The sequence below is a fragment of the Pan troglodytes genome, chromosome 11 (assembly GCF_028858775.2).
Source record: "Pan troglodytes isolate AG18354 chromosome 11, NHGRI_mPanTro3-v2.0_pri, whole genome shotgun sequence".
Lineage (NCBI taxonomy): Eukaryota > Metazoa > Chordata > Mammalia > Primates > Hominidae > Pan > Pan troglodytes.
In genome coordinates, this window is record NC_072409.2 from 48,642,364 (window position 1) to 48,658,930 (window position 16,567).

General features: G+C 45.8%; 1 long non-coding RNA gene across 1 annotated transcript; it reads right to left on the bottom strand.

The window, feature by feature from the left end:
• Nucleotides 1–6,331: 6,331 nt before the first annotated feature.
• LOC134807652 (uncharacterized) lies at nt 6,332–10,098 on the bottom strand. The gene is made up of 2 exons (XR_010148648.1): nt 9,903–10,098; nt 6,332–6,579 (listed from the first exon to the last, which is right to left on the bottom strand). It is a non-coding gene; the product is annotated as an uncharacterized LOC134807652 (long non-coding RNA).
• Between the last annotated feature and the right edge of the window lie 6,469 nt (nt 10,099–16,567).

Sequence of the window (16,567 nt, forward strand, 5' to 3'; positions counted from 1 at the left end):
TAACAAAAGTGAAAAAGAAAGTCCCCTAAATCACCAAAAGGAAACGAAAGTGAATGTTAAAAAAAACACATAACAAAAGACAGAAAGCAAAGAAAGTTGCTAAAAAGACATTTTAAAATAAACAATGAGTATAAGATAAAATTAAGACCAAATTGTTGTCAATAAACGTGAAATAAATTCATTTGCTTAAAGTAAAAGATGCTCGGATTTGATTAATAAACAAAGCTCAGCTACATGTTATAAAATGAAACATATATAAAACAATGTTAAGAGAAAAAAATGTATTAGTCATTCACATTTGTATTACCAAACAAAAATTAATAATTTTTATATGATTGATCAATAATTCTTCCCCAGAATATAATACTACTTAGGTACACATGTATTTTAAGTATCTACCTCAAAAGAAATAGAAAACTTAATAAATCAATAACCATGGATGAAATTGAACAGGCTATTAAAAAGCTACTCTGACTCAAAGACACCTTATTCAGATAGTTTTATGCATAAAATTTTGAAAACATTCAAGGAAGAAATAATTCCAACATATAAACTTTTCTAGAACACAACGAAGAAAGAAAGTTTTAGATGATTTTTTGAAGGCCAGCACAACACAGAGACTAAAATTTAACTAATATGAAACAGAAATCAGATCAGCCTTATATAAGAAAGCAGTAATAAGGTTTTAATTATATTTGCTAATATAATTTTATATATAATATGATGTACAGCTAATATATTAGCAAATATAATTCAGCAGTGTGTAAGAAGGAGAATACACTATGACCAAGCTGAGTTCATTCCAGAAATGCAAAACTGGTTCCATGTTAAGAAATCTGTTTATGTAATGCATTGTATTGGTCAGGGTTCAGCTACAAAAAACAAAGCCTTCTCTAGCTAGCTTAGCGCATGATGGGATTAATGACAGGGTATTGAGGGGTTCACAGAAGCAGAGGCAGGACTGGAGAAACAGATGTTGGATGAGGTTTGGGGAACAGCTCCCAAAGCCGTATCTCTGAATCGGGCCAGCAAGGGTGCTCCTGCCCCCTCTGCAGCCAGAAAGCCTCTGGCCCCAGTAGCACACTGCCACCACAGAGACGGAGACACTGCCATCACCAAGATGGAGACACTGCCACCAAGAAGCTGCCTCCAGCAGAAAGCCACAAGGATAAGAACACGGTCTGACAGGACAGACACTGTGCTCCACGGTGCAATCCCCTCACTGAGACCAAGTGAAGGGGTGCTGTGCGTGCTGCTTGTGAGTATTTGGGGCACCGTAGACTGGACGCTGCTCTGATCATCCCTTTACAGGCAAGCAACACCTCCACCACCTTGCTTGTCGAAGCACCAGCACATGCAGCGGGAGTGCAGCCTTCCAGCACTCTGCCTTCCAAATCTCAGGCTGCGGCATCTGATGGTCCAAACTTAAATCAAATCCAGAAGCCTCACTAGAAAGGACTCTCAGAGGCGTGTGTTTTGTCTTTCCCATCTCTGATATAGAGGTGGGTAGCGTGGATGCCGAGCACTGAGTTATTACATCCATTCCCAGCTACCCTGCAGCTTCTCCCAACGCTCATATCCCATTCCCCCAACAATCACACTTCCAAACAACAGCAACAGCAGTCTGCTCCTCCTACCTGAATGCGATTCTCTTCATATGAAAGGAAACACACTCTGTGATGCAGTTTGTGTCTGTGTCCCCACCCAAATCTCATGTTGAATTGTAATCCCCAATGTTGAAGGTGGGGCCTGGTAAGAAGTGACTGGATCATGGGAGTGGTTTGTCATTGTTTCACACCATTCCCCTTAGTGTTGTCATGGCAATAGTGAGTGAGTGAGTTATCCCAATATCTCATTGTTTAAAAGGGCGTAGTACCTCCCCTGTCTCTCTCTTCCTTTGGCTCGGGCCACATAAGATGAACCTGCCTCCCGTTCACCTTCCACCATGGTTGTAAGTTTCCTGAGCCCCACCCCCGCCACCAGCCATACAGCCTGTAGAACTGTGAGCCAATTAAACATTTTTCTTTATAAATTATCCAGTCTCAGGTTATTTCTTTATAGCTCTATGAGAACAGACTAACACACCCACCCCCTCCCCAGAAGAGAAGACCCAAGTTCCATCATTGATGTGATGCTCCTATCTCACCTAGCTCCATACAAATTCAAGACTGAAGTCCTGTAATAATCTAAAGGCTAAATTATAATGACAGCCACCAATAGCATACCCTAAATGTTTAAAAAATATAGGAGGAAATTTGGTTAGCAGATATAAATATAAACCATATAACAAGGGAATGTGTATATGAAACAGTCCTAATTTCCACAATTTGTCATGAGGCCAACGTCGTGATATATACATGTGTGTGAGCGCGTGCGTGCGCATGCGTGTAGAGAGAGAGAGAGAGAACAAGTTGATGTATTTATTAGTTTATATATATCATGTGAAGCCTCTAATATTGCTCCACAGGGAGCTCAGTCACACATGCACATGACACTCATGGCCATATGCACAGTCACTCTGCAGTGACAGTGTTTTCTTCTTGTTGTTGGTGGTGGTGGTGTTGTTTTTGATGGAGTCTCATTTTATTGCCCAGGCTGGCCTGCAGTGGTGCGATCTCGGCTCACTGCAACCTCTGCCTTCCGGGTTCAAGCGATTCTCCTGCCTCAGCCTCCAAAGTAGCTGGGATTACAAGCATGTGCCACCACGCCCGGCCAATTTTTTGTATTTTTAGTAGAGACAGGGTTTCACCATGTTGGCTAGTCTGGTCTCAAACTCCTGATCTTAAGTGATCTGCCCGCCTCGGCCTCCCAAATTGCTGGGATTACAGGCATGAGCCACTGTGCCCAGCCAACAAGGGTTTTAAAAAACTTTCTTGGAATACCTTTTTCTCTGAGCTCTGTGTTAAGCTGTATGCCTTTGTTGACATCACATGCAGGTCTTCAGAGTCCATTAATTACCAGTTGACTGCTGTATTGTTTTTGACAACACTTTGGTGGCATGAATTGTCTCACAATCTGGTCTAATTAAATTTAGGGTCCTTTGTGGGCCAGTCTCTGGGGTACGTTCTGGCTGAAAGAGGGTTCCTCTTAGCTGTCTATTTTTCTTATAAACTAGCTGGCCTATAATTCAGTTTCTTACTCCTCTGGCCCTTCTAGCCTCCTCTTAATTTCTTACCACCAAAATCTCCACTGTTTTCAAGAGCACTCTTAAGTTCGAAACTTTTCACACTGTTCTAAAGTCAGTTTCTTCTGGAAGAGTTTTAGAGCTCTCTCTTATTGATTGCCTCTCTCTCTGGGCAAAATCCCTGAGTAGCCACTGCCCCAGGTGAGAGGTGGGGACAGTGGCCCAGTTCTCTTGTTGCCACGCCCTGCTGCACAAGCCAGGTGCTGGGTAGGAGTGATAGTTTCTGGTCTGCTGGGCTTGCTTCTCTTGGGGTGAAACTTCCACCCTGCCAGCGAGGCAGGGTGAGGGGGGTTGCCATCCGAGTATTCACAGCCTGCCATGCCTGAGGTGGAGACTTTTCCCTATAAGTAGGGGCTGGGTGTAAGAAGGGACCTCCCCGCCCCCACTTCTCAGCTGCACTCACTTGGAAGTTAGCCTCTACAACATGGATTTGAGGGAGAATGAGAAATGCTAGTAGCCTCTTTCTCCTGGGCATATATCTTAGTTCTTGACTTGGCACTAGGGAGAGAGGGAGCCCCATCTTCCAGCTCACAGCTACCAGGAGTGAACCATCCATCACCCTGAGCGAAAGGCAGAAGGGGGAGAAGGAAGTCATGGTACTAGTGCCCCAGACTCTCAACATTCTGACCAAGACTAGATTTTTTGTATTCCATTGGACAATTTCCAGAGACTTAAATTGGGAGCTGCTTTTAAAAAAATCATTCTTAACAGTATTAGTTGTTTATCTGGAAAAAGGAGCATAGAGTTTCACATTGCCATTTGATAGTAGCAGGTTTCATGCAGTTCCCATTGTTGGTGTTTATACCTTCTTTTTTCCATTGCATAGTCTGTGGTCCCTTTACACCTACCCAGCTCCTCAGCTGGTCAGTATTCTTCTCCTGTGGTAGAAAACTTTTATTTCTAATGGCTTTGAGCCCTTGAAAGTCCTACCTATTTTGATTTTCTGCAGTCTCCCATTGACCTTGATCAGTAGAGTTGGCAGTAAAAGGAGAGGTTCCCCTGATCACGTCTGCCTGTCACCATTGTGTAGTAGCAATCCAATTTACGTTTCATTCAGAGGATCCGTCACTCTAGCCAAAAGAGTAACCACCTGCCTTTTACCTTTTGATTCAATTGAATGAGAAACCCAAAATGGCAGGCTCAACTTCCAGTTCAGCGGAACCATTGTTTTTTTCCCTGGTGGAATAATTTCTCTTTTTCATACCAAGGTTACTTAAACGAGCAGGCCCCAAAAGTAAAAAAAAAAAAAAATGGGAGTGGGTTATTAGGCATAATGGTGAATGATGCCACTCCCACTTCCTCCCCTTGGCTACAGGAGAAGTCATTCTGGTTACAAGAGAGCCAGGCCCATGTGCTGGTTGCGGGTACTAAGCACATTCCCTTCCTGCTGGACAGTATCTCAGTATAGCGTGGTGTTGCCATCCACACGATGTTGTCATGAATCCTCAGTGGACCACTTGGCTACTCTATAGAGCCAGATGTTTCTGGTTTATGGGTATATTGTAAGACCAGAGAATCCAAATTGCCTCACCTCTTTCACTTTAACATTTGTCTCTTAGCCATAAACACTATTGCATGGAACAACATGACCATGAAAAAAGTATTCTGTTAGTCCATGCATGGTTCTTGAGGCAGAAACAAAGCAGACACTGTAGGAAATTCCATAAAAGAAATAAATGTCTCTCCCACTAAAAAAGCATCACCAAGTTGCCCATGATGGACAGAGTCTAATATAATTGACCTACCATCATGTGGTCAGTAGGTCTTCTAGGGAACGAAGCCATACTGGGGGCTCAGCATAGTTGCTGCTGGTAGAAGAGTCATTGCCCAAGAGTGGAAGAAATTAGAAAAGCCCTACTACTGGGAGGTTCACATTGCTGAGTTTACGCCACGGAAGTATTTGTGTTCATAAGCCTCCTATGACTGGGGAAAGGAACCAACTCCCATGTTCAGAATAGGGTAGGCTTTGCACTTATCCTTCAAGTCTTTCTAGGCTCTAATTGGCTGAATGTTAGCATCACATGGGAAGATTTTAGGAGTGGCCAATGCCCAGGTCACAGCTCAGACTGGCTATATAAGAATTTCTGGTCCGGGTGCAGTGGCTCACATCTGTAATCCCAACACTTTGGGAGGCCGAGGCAGGTGGATCACCTGAGGTCAGGAGTTTGAGACCAGCCTGGCCAACATGGTGAAACCCCGTCTCTACTAAAAACAAAAATTAGCTGGGCTTCTTGGTGGGTGGCTGTAGTCCCAGCTACTTGGGAGTCTGGGGCAGGAGAATCACTTGAACCCAGGAGGCGGAAGTTGCAGTGAGACAAGATCACACCATTGCACTCCAGCCTGGGCTACAAGAGCAAAATTCAGTCTCAAAAAAAAAAAAAAAAAAAAAAAAAAAGGATTTGGGGATGGGGCCCAGGCAGCAGTCATGTTTAAAACCTTTCAGGTGATCCCAATACACAGCCAGAGTTGCAGAAACACAGGGTTAGCTGTGGACATAGAGAGCATGAGAGGTTGTCAGGGTCAGGTAGAAACTACCCCAAGAAAGTGATTACAGGGTGCAAGAGGTGCAGATCTGTGAGAACTGAAGCCTCCAAAAGTCAGCAGGGCTCCGTCCATGCTTGGAGGTTCCAACAACGGTAGCACATCGAAGTCCACTCCATTCTCAGGGTGCTGCTTTTTCCAAAGGAGTAGAATAGACAGCACAGAAACAAAATAAAAAGTAGAGGGAGACGGTGTGCTTGGGGAGCCATGGCAAGACGGACTCCGAACCTTCTCACAACACCTGTTCAACTACATCGAAGAAAATAACTTGTCCCCTCATGCACTTTCATTTACCAAAATAAACTCCAATTAAAACAAAGATTTGTAAGTAAAAGCAATAAATGTAGTAGATTAAAATACCAGTGTTGTTTTATTTTTATTTTGTAATCATGGAGTGGAGAATATGTTTAGAATTATAAACTGAAACCCAAAATCCACAAAGGAAAATATTTGTGAATTTAATAACATGGATATTAAAGACCTTTGTATGCCCAAAATATCACCATAAACAAAGATTAAAAGTAAAACAGATTGTTTAAAAATATTTGTACTCATTTAACAAAGTATTAATTTCTTTGTCAAAGAAATTATCATGAATCAGGAGAATTAAAATACTGACCATTTTTAATAAGGAAATTAGCAAAGAATTTTGACAAACAAAACATGGGAAAAGGGTAGATGGTCAATACATAGATGAAGATGTATTCAGCATCAACTGTTGGCTAGGCGAGCACCATCCGTCTCACATTCCATGCATAGCAGTGGTTGCAGCCACAGGTCTTGGGGAGAATGTGCCTGGGTGTGAACTGCGGCTCTGCCGTTGTGATGGCAAACATCCTGAGCTGCAAACAGTCCTGCCATGAAAAGAAGAAGCACTCTCAGTGGTGAGATGGAGACCACCTGCCCCAGAAGCATTGTGCTTATGAGGGGCCTGGGCAGGAAGGACAAGTCCTCACATTTCCTGACAAGAAATGACCCATCTCTCAGGAAGACTTGAGTTTCTCCTCCCAGGACAGCCACTTCAGTTACAAGGATTGAACAGTATGTAAGATCAATAAGAAAATGAATGCAAGGCCATTCCACTTGTAGGAAAAAAGGGCTCCGAGGCCAGAAGATTGCCTAAGTGGGCCTGGAGGTCCTTTCCCAGGGGGACCTTTTTCTTTCTTAAAGGAAGCCCACCCCACCTAGGCAAGGTCTGCCCACAACCCAGGCTCCCAGACATGCTCTCCTCCTCCCCCAAACCGTGAGCTTGTGTGTGGAGATGCTCTCAGAGAAGGACCAGCAATTAATTAGAGTTGTTCAGCCTGGTGAGAATGCCAGCACAAACTCTTCCTGGTAATAGATTTTATTTAGGGAAAATCAACTCAGAAATGACATCAAGATGGTAAAACAAGCATATTGACCTCCTTTCCTTCCATATCCCTTAAAATGACAGAACACATCCCACACCTGCACACACATGCTCACACCTACACACACATTAATGCATCACATACTCCTACACACACCCACATACACTCACACCTACACACATCACACACTGCTTCACATACACTCACACCTACACACATCACACACTGCTTCACATACACTCACACCTACACACCACACACTGCTTTACATACACTCACACTTATACACACTGTCTCACATTCACACATACACACACACTCCTAATACATACTCATACACACCTATGCACATTCACACATGCCTGCCTGCATACACACACACTCACATGCACATACACTCACGTCCATATGGTCATAGCTAAATATCTTGGGTGGCTTCTCCCACAGAACCTGTTAAGCTTTTCCAGCAAGTTTTCTTTATGTAAACACTTCTTTAATATTTTTACTTTATTTTATGAAGTTTATACATATACATGGTATTTTTTTGAAAACAGGGAAAGCTCTAAAATATTGCTGAGAGTAATTAAAGACCAGAATAAATGGAGGAATATACCCAGATTCTTGGGACAGAAGATTTAATATTGCTAACATGACAATTCTCCCAAAATCAAACTGTGTGGATTCAACACAATCCCAATGAAAATCCCAACAGGCTATATTGTAGAAATTGGCAAGCTGATTCTAAAATTTATATGGAAATGCAAATTATCTAAATTAGCCGATCAGGTATGAAGAAGAAGAACAAAGTTGGAGGACTAATATTATCTGGTTTTAAGACTTATTATAAAGCGACAGTAATCAAGACAGTGTGATATTGGCATCAAAGCAGATAGACCAATGGAACAGAACAGAGTTCAGAAGGAAATTCACACACACAGACAACTAAGCCTCAACAACGGCAACTGCAAAGTAGGTCATTGGAGAAAGGATAGTTTCCAACAAATGGTGCTGGAACAATTGAATATACATATGTGTGCGCACACACAAATGAGCTTCTATCTGCTCCATACCTGGAACTACATGAAAAAAATCAGCTCAAAATGAGTGGCAGACCTAAGTTTAAAACCTAAAACGATAACACTTCCAGGAGAAAACATTTGTGACCTTGGATATCAGGTTAACAAATTGGATTTCATCAGAATTAAAACTCTCTTCTTCAAAAGACACTGTTAAAAGAACGACAGTGAAATGAGGAACTCAGAACTCGATAACAAGAAAAACAAACAGCTCCACAAAAAATATGGTCAAAATTCCATAAAGCACAGTATGGGAATGGAAGGGGTTCAATAGCTTTACAGTGGAATAAGCTGACAAACACTCTCTCACCAGGAGATGAAGGTCAACATCAGCAGAGATAAGTCGTGTTGATAGTATGTGACCTTGATGTTATGTGATGAGAATGGCACTTTATCTCTGTGGTCTCCTCCCCAAAACCCGTAACCTCTAGTCTATTTGATACAACCCTCCATCAGAGTTGGGCAGGCATCTGGAAGCTTCAGAGGGAGAAGGAAGTGACACCTACAGATGGCTGTAGTTCTTTTAAAACTCCACCAAAGACTAGAAGAAAATATACTTGAAAAATACATCAGTCGGGCATGATGGCTCATGCCTGTAATCCCAGCACTTTGGGAGGCTGAGGTGGGTGGATCACCTGAGGTCAGGAGTTCGAGACCAGCTTGGCCAACCTGGTGAAACCCCGTCTCTACTAAAGTACAAAAATTAGCCAGGCGTGGTGGTGGGTGCCTGCAATCTCACTCGAGAGGCTGGGAGGCAGAGGTTGCAGTGAGCTGAGATCTCACCACTCCACTCCAGCTTGGGTGACAAAAGTGAGACCCAGGAAAGAAAAGAAAGAAGAAAGAAAGAAAGAGAGAGAGGGAGGGAAGGAAGGAAGGAAGGAAGGAAGGAAGGAAGGAAGGAAGGAAGGAAGGAAGGAAGGAAAGAAAGAAAGAAGGAAGGAAGAAAGAAAGATACATCAAGAAGGGGTTAGCTGAAACATAAAATATTTTTCACCATCACTGCAGCTTACAAGATTCTCATGGCCGGGTGCAGTGGCTCACGCCTGTAATCCGAACACTTTGGGAGGCCGAGGAGGGTGGATCATGAGGTCAGGAGATTGAGACCATCCTGGCTAACTCAGTGAAACCCCATCTCTAGTAAAAATAAAAAAAATAAAAAAATAAAAATATTAGCCGGGAGTGGTGGTGGGCGCCTACAGTCCCAGCTACTCGGGAGGCTGAGGCAGGAGAATCGCTTGAACCTGGGAGGCAGAGGTTGCAGTGAGGGGAGATCATGCCACTGCACTCCAGCCTGGGCAAGAGAGCGAGACTCCGTCTCAAAAACAAACAAACAAACAAAAAATAGATTCTCATCACATAACGTGAAGACTTATCTCTGTTGATGCTGACTGTCCACATGACTTACCTCTGTTGATGTTGACCTTCATCTTCTGGGTGAGGAAGTTGGTTAACCTATGAAATTTACTAAAGCATAGTCTCCCAATTTGGTCAATCCTATCTAAGAGCAGAAGAGAAGAGCAGCAGTCTTCTTAGAGTCCCATCTATGTCTAAATCCCATGGCAGTCTAAACATATGAAAACCAGGAAAGGCCTTCTAGGAGGCATGGCCAGATGTTCCTGGAGGTTGAAAAGGGCTGTGGATTTGCAGGCCCATATTCATCTGAAGGGTTGCTAGAGAATCTATATTTTGGAGAAATTGTAAAAACTAAGTTTTAGATATATAGTGAAAAAAAATTAGAAATTCAACTACCAGCTCTATGCAAGACATTTCAGACTTTTCCACTATTAGTCTTGATTTCTTCTTGTGATTCAAAACCAAATTTCTGATGTCTGCAGGCAGCCGACACTGGGACGGCCCACCCTCGTCTCAGGCACGTGTTCCACCCTGGCCTCAACGTTGGCTCCAGGCCCACCGGCCAGCCACCCCTCCCCTGTGTCGTCCCTCTAGGTCCTTGCTCAGGAAAAGCCTGTTATCTCTAAAGCCAGTTCCTCCTCCTTCCTTCTGTTTCCACATGAAGCTCTGGCCTTGATTTCTTTGGAAGGTATTCCCAGATCACCCTCCCTCTGCATTCCCAAGCATCATCAAGGCCACCCCTGCCAGACTGCATGCTTTTAAAGCCTTTCTCTAAAAAGCCCCCACTGCTCCTGGCAGACCCCACCTCCTGTGTGCCTGCCATGTCGCTTTCAGGGACCTCTGCTGTGTGCCACCATCAAGTCGAGCATTACGTACGCACAGACCCAGTGTCCACTCTGAATGGCGTCTCCCCAGAATCCCCTCCCGGGCATCCTGTACAGAAAGCCTGGCATCTTGATTGCTGCCACCTCTGCCCACAGCACGTTTTGGCCCACGTGACTGCTTGCTGATGATGATCCTCCTGTCTGCTCTGTTTTTCCTCCTCCCTGCTCCCCTTATTTAAGCTTCCTAGCCTGCAGGGCCCAACTTGGATTTCAGCCTAGGCATCTTCCCATTCCTGGAAGCCTAACACAGTTTCACCCAAGCTCAGAATTTGGTAGTAGGGGCCTTTAAATGCCATTCTTTTGACATAAGGTTGTGCTTACATTTCATGATGGACAAGAAAGGGAGATATTTTTATTACCCTGTTTTACAGAAGAGGAAACTGAGGCTCAGAGTGGTTCAGTGACTTGCTCAAGGGGCACCTCAGAAGCTGTGGATTAAGGATTCCAACCCTGATCTCTGAGCTTGTATGCTCATAACTTTTCATCAACCTAGTGTTTGTGCCTATAGTTCCCTGGGAGTCGTAGTAGAAGAAAGAAGCTGGAAGGGAGGCAGGTCACCCTTTGCGCCACGCTCCCAACCTTGCCTGTCTGTTTAATGTTGGCCTTTCATGATGTTGTTTGAACAGAGACAAGCTTAAAAGCTATGGCTGTGGGCCCTGCTACTGAATGATGTGGGGGTCGGGACCACATCTCTCTCCTAATCTCAAAGTGCAAAGCGCTGCGCAGAGCACAAAGTGGGTACCACGTACCTGCTCATAGGGTTGTCATTTAAGCTGAAAATTGGGCAGAGAAAGGATGACATCCTCAGGAACTCACACCTAAAAACCTCGTCAGTGATATGTAGTGGTTTTCAACATGCCCCGAACTCCCTGGCTCTCACTCATGAGAGGTGCAGTCTATCTCCCTGCTGCTCCTTGCATCTGGGCTCCATGACTTGTCTACAAATAGAGCATGGTGAGGCCAGGGCACCATGCCAATTTCTGAGCAGGTCCAGACTTTAGGAAAGAACAGCTTCCACATCCTGTCTCCTAGATGTGCTCTTGGAGCCCAGTTTCATGCTGAGGGGAAGCCACAGCTCGCACCAATCCCACCACAGAGAGCAGCAGCTTGCTCGCACCATCCTGGAAGTGGATCTGCCCATCCCGTCTAGCGGACACAGCAGGCAAGGGGCTAGCAGGGAGAGCTGTTCAGGCTGAGTCCTGCCCAAGCTGCAGATTCCTGGGCAAAATAACTGATTAATATTGTTTTAAGCCACTAAATTTTGGGGTGGTTTGTCACATGGCCATAGATCATCAGAGCAGATGTCACTGGCAACAGAACAGAGAAGTGAGAGGAAAGAAAGGCCGGAGAATTTCCAGCTGTGTCGGTCAGCTCGGCTGCCAGACTCATCACCAGGGACTGGGTGGCTTCGACGGCAGGCAGTCACTTCTCACAGTGCAGGAGGCCGTGGGGCCAGGGTGGGTACCAGCAGATCTGGTGTGTGGTGGGGAGTGGCTTCCTAGCTTGGAGACGGCCATCTCCTCCCAATGCCCCTCTGTACCTGTCTATGACCAAATCTCCCCTTCTTACAGGCAGTCCAGCCAGATTGGCTTAGAGCCCACTCTAATAGTCTTGTTTTAACTCAGTTACCTCTGCTAAGACCCTATTTCCAAATAGGGTCACATCCTGAGGTGCTGGAGGTTAGGACTTCAGCAGATCCTTTCCGAGAGGGCACTGTTCGGCCTGTACCACTGGGATGGATGAGGAGTGAGAGCAGCTTTTAGCACTCTCATATGAATGCATAAATAAAGCGCCTCCTAATGTGGCAGGTGCCCCTCTAGGGAGGGGATTTACGAGCTCAGCTTGGCTTGTTTTCTAGAGCCACCTCTCTGAGGGCAGAACCTGCAGCTCGCACAGGCCTGGGAATCTCCATGGACACGAAGGTGCCCAAGACTGTGACCTCTCTGAGAAGAAACAGGCCCTGCCACTTACCCTGTTGGCATTCTGACATCACAAGACAGCTGACCATTTTATTGAGCACTTAATACACAGTACATGCTGCAGTGGCATTACATAGACGCCTGTGTAATCCTTGCAGCAACACTGGACAGAGGGATGAGATTTGATGCCCGTTCTGCCAGCAGGGAGACAGGCACTGTAGGGTCCTCTGGCTAATGAGGGACAGGGCCAGGCTGCAAGCCCAGAGGCAGCACAGCTTAGAGACCCTGCCCTTAGCAGCCACACGGTGCTGCCCATGGGGCCTCAGTGCCCAGCACCAAAGGTGGAAAAGAAGAAGAAAAGGGGAACCATTCTCTGAAACAGTTTTCATCTCCAAATTCTGAATGAGAACATTCAGACCTGAGAAATGAAGAAAGTGATCTTACGTATTGATATTAAAAAACATGCATTAGGCCTGGCGTGGTGGCTCACACCTGTAATCCCAACACTTTGGGAGGCTGAGGCTGGCAGATCACAAGGTCAGGAGATCGAGACCATCTGGCTAACACGGTGAAACCCTGTCTCTACTAAAAACAAAAACAAACAAATTATCCGGGCGTGGTGGCGGGTGCCTGTAGTCTGTAGTCCCAGGTACTCGGGAGGCTAAGGCAGGAGAATGGCGTGAACCCGGGAGGTGGAGTTCACAGTGAGCCGAGATCGCGCCACTGCACTCCAGCCTGGGTGACAGAGCAAGACTCCGTCTCAAAAAAATAAAAATAAAAAATAAAAAATAAATGCATTAAACCCTTAAATTGTGCCTGGCAGGCTTTGAGGTGCTCATTACCGTGGGTGACCTGGAGACACTGGCCTATGCCCTTCCAGCAGATGATTTTATGGGTGAGAAACAATGAAGAAGTTAACATACAAAATGTAGGTAATTTGCAATAAATCCTAGTGAAGAAATAAAGAGTGTGGCAAAGGACTGCAACGCAGAGGAGATCATTAGATAGAGTCGTTGGGCAGGGGGTTGTGTGTGAAGGCAAGAGAGGTGTGCACTGGGCCAAGGTCTCATCCCTAAGTCCGCTGCTCTGTTAATTACGTCAGTGGTCCTCAGCCAGCTTCATGCATCGGAATCGCCTGGGGGAGCTTGTGAAACACAGACTGCAGGGGTTCACCCAGAGTTTCTGACTCAGCAAGTGGGTGGGGTCCGAGAATGTGCATTTCTAACAATGCTGATGTTCCTGATCCAGGGACCCCAGTTAGAACCAGTTGTAACCCCCCATTAAAGTCTCCTTTCTCCATTCTCTCACGTTCAGGACGTTGTTCTTAAATGTCACAACAAGGAAAGCAGGGAAAGCGGACTTTAGGTAAGTCAGCCTCTCTCCAACGCAGTGCTCCCAGGCCATGTCTCCTGGTGGCCGGATGGATGGCTTCCGTGGACACAGGAGCACTCATAGTGAATAATGGCCCCGGCAGAGCAGCGGCTTCCTGAGACTGATGATCTCATCAGCCCAGACATGAAGGGCTGCCCCAGCTTTCCAGGAACTGCTCTTTTCTGCTCACATAAAAATAGCCATTTCTCATAAACTATTTAGTGGGGCTCGGATCACATCAGGAACCATTAGTGAAATGGGAGCTTTGTTGTTGGTTAGAGGAAGTAGATGGAAGGGAGGAATCAAAGCCAAAGTCACATTTCCCTCATTATATTTCAGGGAAAGGAGGCATATTAGCTCTTGATCAGCCAGTGTGAACTAAGCGCCCAGCTGGGAGCAGAGAGGATGAGCTGAGTGCCGGGCTGGCTTCTGCCCCTAGCCGGCTGGCACCAGGCTGCAGGCGGGGACGAGTGCACAGTACTCCATTCCCCATCACCCCATCAGGCTGAGACCAGCCTGTTCTCTGCCTTCCCTCTGAAATTCTACATTGCAAGCAGGTGATTCTCTGCTCAATTTAGTCTGGCTGTGGTATCGCCAGAACACCAGTGAGTTTCCCATTTCTAGATCCTGTCCTACACAGCGTTCTAAAAGCACTCTGAAAAAAAAAAAAAAAAAAAAAAAAAGCCTGATCCTCAGCATCGGATTTGCAAGGGGAGATCCCTAGAAGCTCTAGGACTTACAGCATTGTGTGCTTGCAAATTTGGAAGGTTTTTTAGAAATTAAATGTGGACACATAAATTGCATAAACAGGCTGTGTGTGTGTGCATGCACACACCTCTTACGTGGCTTCTTTTGAAAGGGTTTTCAAGCATTCTTTCCAAATGTTAATGCTGCTATGTCCACTACACCCAGGCCCCAGCATTCAGGTTTAAAAAATGGATTTCCACTGTTTTATTTGTTTATTTAGACAGGCTTTTTTGTTTCACACTCACACTATGCATGAGCGCCTCTTAAATATAAAAATTTAGTCCACCTCAATCTTTCCCTTTCTTTTTTCAGGCCCCCAGGAAACAACGTTGCTGAGATCATCCAGGACTCAAATCAGGTAAGGGGTAAAAGGACTCTCAGCTCTCCATCTAAAATACATCTAAACTTCATTAGGTGATGATATTTGAGGCTTCTTCCAAGAACTTTGAACTAATCTTAGGTGTCATCAGAGAATGTGGACATCTTTGCTGAGATGTGAAATGTATGCAAGCCCTTAAACCCACAGTGCTTCCTGCCACATGGTACCACCCTGTTCACTAAGTCTGCAGCAGCCTCCCCTGTAAAGCTGGTGCCTGCTATCGGGTGCTGTGGCAGTTCAAGGAGAGGACCAGCCCTTGTGCACCATCACATCCTGATGCATTAACGCAGGTGGTAGTTCTGCCTTTTGATCTCAAGTCCAAGCAGGAAGGAGGCGTGAGGGCCATGCCTCTCAATGGCGGAGAATACTGAGTGTATTCTTTAGGGTCCGCCAGAGAAACAGAACCAGTGGGTGTGTAAACACAGGGAAAGAAGAGCTGGGTCACACGAGTAGGAAGGCTGACACTTCCCCAGATCTGCTGTTTTCAAGGTGGAAATCCCTTCAAACTTCCAGACTGAAGTCTGGCAAGCTTGAGACTCAAGAAATTGATGTTGAGTTTGAGTCCGAAGACAGGAGAAGATCCATGTCTCAGATCATGCAGTCAGGTGGATATTCCCTCTTACTCAGCCATTTTGCTCTCTTTAGGACCTCTGTGAGCTGGATGAGGTCTCGTCCTTGGGGAGGCCCCCTGCTTTACTAAGCCCACCAATTCAAATGCCAGTGTCATCCAGAAACACCCTACACACATGCCCAGAATAATGTTTGGCCAAATATCTGGGTACCCTGTGGCCCAGCCAAGTTGAAATATGAAATTAACCATCATACAAGGTATGTGAGAGGTCACGGGATGCCCCCAGATGAAATGCCCTGGGCAGGGCTGGGGGGGTTCACTGGATGTCTGAGTGGCAGCAGGATATACAGGTGATATACACTCTGCTAAGGGAGCAGCTTCACCTGCCAAAGCTCCTGGCCCCAGGCAGTTCCCAGGAGCTGCAGCCATACCACCATGGTCACTTTACCCTGGCACAGCCACATGCATTCAAACTTTCCAGACCATTCCCTCAAGACTGCCCTGGAGCTTGTGTGACCAGGTACTGCTCTGAGCTGTGTTTCCACCTGATGTAGCTGTGGTTCAAGGCAGTGTTGGCTCGTGGGGCTCAGCCACACCTTGGAGGTCAGAGGTCAGCTCCACCAGCCACCTGGCCACCTGCCATCCACATGCCAGGGTATTTGTACCCCCGTAACCCACACGCTCAGCAGCCACTTCTCCAAATGTGCCAGTCTTAATGGAATACAAAACACTGATGGCCTGGATTGGGCTTGGGAGACATCTCTGTGACTCTGCATAAATGTATTCCAGCCTCTTACAAGATTTGGAAGGTTGAGGTTCAAAACATTTTCTCCCTAGTTCTTTCTCAGCACTAACTTTTCAGGGCCCTTCCCTACATTTCACCTGGACCCTGAGGAAGTCAGCACCCCAGGCCAAGTGAGACTTCAACCTCCTGTCCAGTTGTGGAGCAGAATGTACCCCGCAAAGGGGACATCTGTATCTGGAAGGTCCCGTGGCTTCCCCAGGCTTGAGAAGCTTCATCTCCAGTGGAGATGGTTGAGAGAGGTAGTGAGGGGCTACTTTCAGGCTTTGTGTGCAGAGAAAGCCTCTCATTCACCAAGATGAACGTTCGGACGGGTTACACCATCTGCAGCAAGCCTGTTGCAAGAAAGCATCCATCTGGCTCCTGCAGCGCACATAGCAGTCTGCAT